This window comes from Aristolochia californica, unplaced genomic scaffold, assembly GCF_029961685.1.
Source record: "Aristolochia californica isolate CCGP_79_NKW_82.1479 unplaced genomic scaffold, dmAriCali1.0.hap1 SCAF_7, whole genome shotgun sequence".
NCBI lineage: Eukaryota > Viridiplantae > Streptophyta > Magnoliopsida > Piperales > Aristolochiaceae > Aristolochia > Aristolochia californica.
This window is the reverse complement of record NW_027182268.1, coordinates 6,657,892-6,661,313: the sequence shown is the minus strand read 5'-3', so window position 1 is coordinate 6,661,313 and position 3,422 is coordinate 6,657,892. Positions and strand designations below refer to the sequence as shown.

The 3,422-nt window shown below is 38.9% G+C and overlaps 1 non-coding gene and 1 pseudogene across 1 annotated transcript; one reads left to right on the top strand and one right to left on the bottom strand.

The window, feature by feature from the left end:
• Nucleotides 1-1,559: 1,559 nt before the first annotated feature.
• On the top strand, nucleotides 1,560-1,633 carry TRNAI-AAU (transfer RNA isoleucine (anticodon AAU)). The gene has a single exon. It is a non-coding gene; the product is annotated as a tRNA-Ile (tRNA).
• Nucleotides 1,634-1,713: 80 nt separating this feature from the next.
• LOC137937193 (peroxidase N1-like) lies at nucleotides 1,714-3,065 on the bottom strand (annotated as a pseudogene).
• Nucleotides 3,066-3,422: the final 357 nt, after the last annotated feature.

The window sequence follows — 3,422 nt, the reverse complement described above, 5'->3', positions numbered from 1 at the left end:
AGCGGCTCTGTGATAGAGGTATACTATGTCGGGAAAGATCTGTGCAATTGAGGCTCTACTACAGAGCAGCTCTGCAACAGGGACTCCAGGAAAGACCTACATAAACAGAAGACTTTTGAAAAAAAAATCTGGAAACGCAAGTTCGACTATTTCAGGATCGAATATGCTCTGATACCATGATAAATTGAATCCAATGTACTATCCCAAAATGACTAGCCACTTAAGAAACCTCTTCTGCCAACTAACAAACTCAAGATCTTTTATCTCATTAATCCATGTGGGAATATTCCTTAAAAGAGACAGCGATTTCCCAATAAAAATGGGTCTTCTGATGAAATTGAAGAGATAGCCAAGCCACCTCAGTCATCATCATCCCTATTCCATTCGTGTCATGTCACGATTGCATGCAATCATCCACTGGGAATTACTCGAATTTTCTGTAGGAGGTTCGTATGAGAGTTTTTCTCCTATTCAATTGTGCTTGTAACTTCAAGAGCTTGCTGGGATGAGAGATTACAGAAAATGCCCATGCCCCATGATGAACCGATTTCCTTTACACGATCGCACAAGTGAACAATCGAAATATCTCAAATTTTTCATAATTATTTCAAAGATGATTAGCCAAAATTTTATTTTCATAAATTTTATTATTAAATAATTAAAAATAAATTGACCTTATTAAAATATAAAAATAGTCAATATTCCAACTTGGGATATGGCGGGTGGCTTAGATACCTTAATCAATATTAATTTCGTGTTTCAAAAAATCAATAATCAATTTTTAATCACCTCCAAATTCAATAAATAAATGCTTAAAATAACCTTGATAAATAAATAAAATTATAATTTTCTATTTCACTCTAATTAATCCAATAAAAATCATCTAAGAGATATTTATACTTCAATGTGCTTGAAAAATAAATAAAAATAAGAGATTTTTGTTTTTACTAATAGTTCTCTTTTCAAAAAAAAAAAAAAAATTAAAGTCGATTCATGCTTAAAATAATCACTTCAAAAGCAATAAAAAAACAGTCATCGTTTGCAATATTGAGTCTTGGCTTCAATTTTTTGTTAAAAAAGCGAGATAGAGATAGTGTTTGTGACAAATTGTAAACCAAAATATCCGTCTCCGACCAAAATACTAAATTAGTCTTTTTGGGGACCTTTTGTGCAGATAGGAAAACAACACTGACTAGAAAATCGTTTCTTCTTCAACTTATTCTCTCATTGAAAATTTTCTTAACTAACCCTTCTCTTTAACCCATTTTTTTTGTGTTGGTGCCGTAATAAGAAACAATAAAAAATTAGTTATGTTGTTTATATTCATATAAGGACGAGTGGAGATGATATTGTTTTATAGGCTCTATATTTTTTAATTTCACCCAATCTCATATGCGCCATTATTATATATCAGGTGTATTAATCATCTAATTAGTATCATTCTGTTTTTCCCCAGTACATCAAAATGCTATTGAAAATATAAGAAAATATTTTATAAGATGATATTGTCTGCTCATATTTATTAAATTTTATAAAACAATAGGAAAATTTAAGAACATGGCCTATTAGCTCAGTTGGTTAGAGCGTCGTGCTAATAACGCGAAGGTCGCAGGTTCGAGACCTGCATGGGCCAATTTTCGTTTTCTTTTTCGTCTTTGTCTTCGAAATTACAGTTACAATTTGTTCGAATCACAATCAAAACACAACTAATTGCTAGTTCACGGCAGAGCAGACTCTTCGAATCTCGCCCTGCTCACCCGTTTTCACATCGATGTTGCTCATCTTCACCATCGAACTCCCAAATTCCACGTCGAATCGCAGCCCGAGCAGACCCCTGATGGGTCCTCCGAAACGCTGAACGTAAGTGCTGGTGGAAGCATCCACAGCTTTTGATCTGATTCGAGAACTCCTCGTCCTTTCCTTAGGTTGTTGTAAAACGAAACGTCGAATCCGTTGCCACTTCCGGTATCCAGAGCTACCCTTTTGCTGCCGTCGCCGCCGGCGGGGCAGAGAGCTCGCATCTGTGGAAGGAAGGCGGCGTCGATGGAGGGATCCGCTCCACCGTCTGCGGTGAAGTTGTACAATCTGTAGCTGAAGGGTTGGCAAACCGATGTTCCAATCGAGTGTCCACCTAATACGAAAGCAAAAGAAGACGATTTGTCCAAAATCTTGCGGGTGATGAAACTTGATATAGTTCTGTAAAGTGAAGATGGCGATGCTTACCGACAAGGATGACGAGGTCCTGAGTGTTGAGACCTTTAGCAGCGAATTTCTGCTACTGGACGTCCACCGAGTCTCCGAAGAATGGCAGGTTTGACGTATCGGAGGCCAACGACACTTTTCCATCTGTGCGCCCAGTAGGCACAGCCCAGCTTAATCCCTTGCTCTGCATGAAATCGCCTAACCTTTTCAATTATATTTCCTTACAATGGAGAATTCATCGATGGAAATTAAGAAAAATGGAACAAACTAAAGAACCCAGTAGCTGAAGAGTACTGAAGGTGATGATTTACTACTTACAAGGACAACAGAATCCCTTGCAGCCAGGGCGAGGATATCTGCACAAGAGACCACACCAGGGCAGGCAGTCTCCAGCTGGGTCTTGGCGTCGTCTATAACTTCGTAACCCCTCAGCAGGGAATTCGGTGGAGCAGTTCTTTCTGTACCGGCTCCACTGATGAGAATCGAGGCATCACAGCCCTGCACGAAGCAGTCATGGAAATGCATACGAAGCAGACCAGGAGCGATGGTTGCATCTGATCGAAAATGACTCTGAACTGTAGAACGAACAATGGATTCTGCTCGTGGGCATGAAGTGGAGTAGAAACCCACTCGCGTGCCTTGCCCTTGAGCTTGAAGAACCACTGCTAGGAAGCAAAGAACACAGACAAGATAGTTTGCAGAGGAGGACGCCATTAATGAAGACAGAAAGATTGAACCAATCCTAAGAATTGCTTGAGCCACAAGTCGAATGGAGAATATTGGAGACACCAAGTAATATATATAGGCTTACTGATTAAGCAAAGCCGCCATATATATATAGGTTGGTGAAGCAAAGCCGCCATGAGTGGAAAAACAGACATTAACATACAAAGATTTGAATTTTCAGAAGGTGAGAACTCTGGAGTCTTTAATATGAGCTGGACTGAACGAGAGTCCCTATCAATGTTAAAAGTTAACGTTGCATGGATAGAGAGTCAAAAGACAAGTTGCAGAGAACGAGTAATTAGCAACTTCCAAACGGAGAATAAAGACATCGAATCTGTAATCGGTGGAAAGGGTAGCAGACCCTGAAATGGATTGCTTTTCTATATAAATAACTAATCCTTAATAAGAAACCAAGAACAAAAGACTTGAAGACCCAACCCATTTTTCCGTTTCTGCTATGGATCCTTCTGTCGACTCTCAAACTAGTTTATATT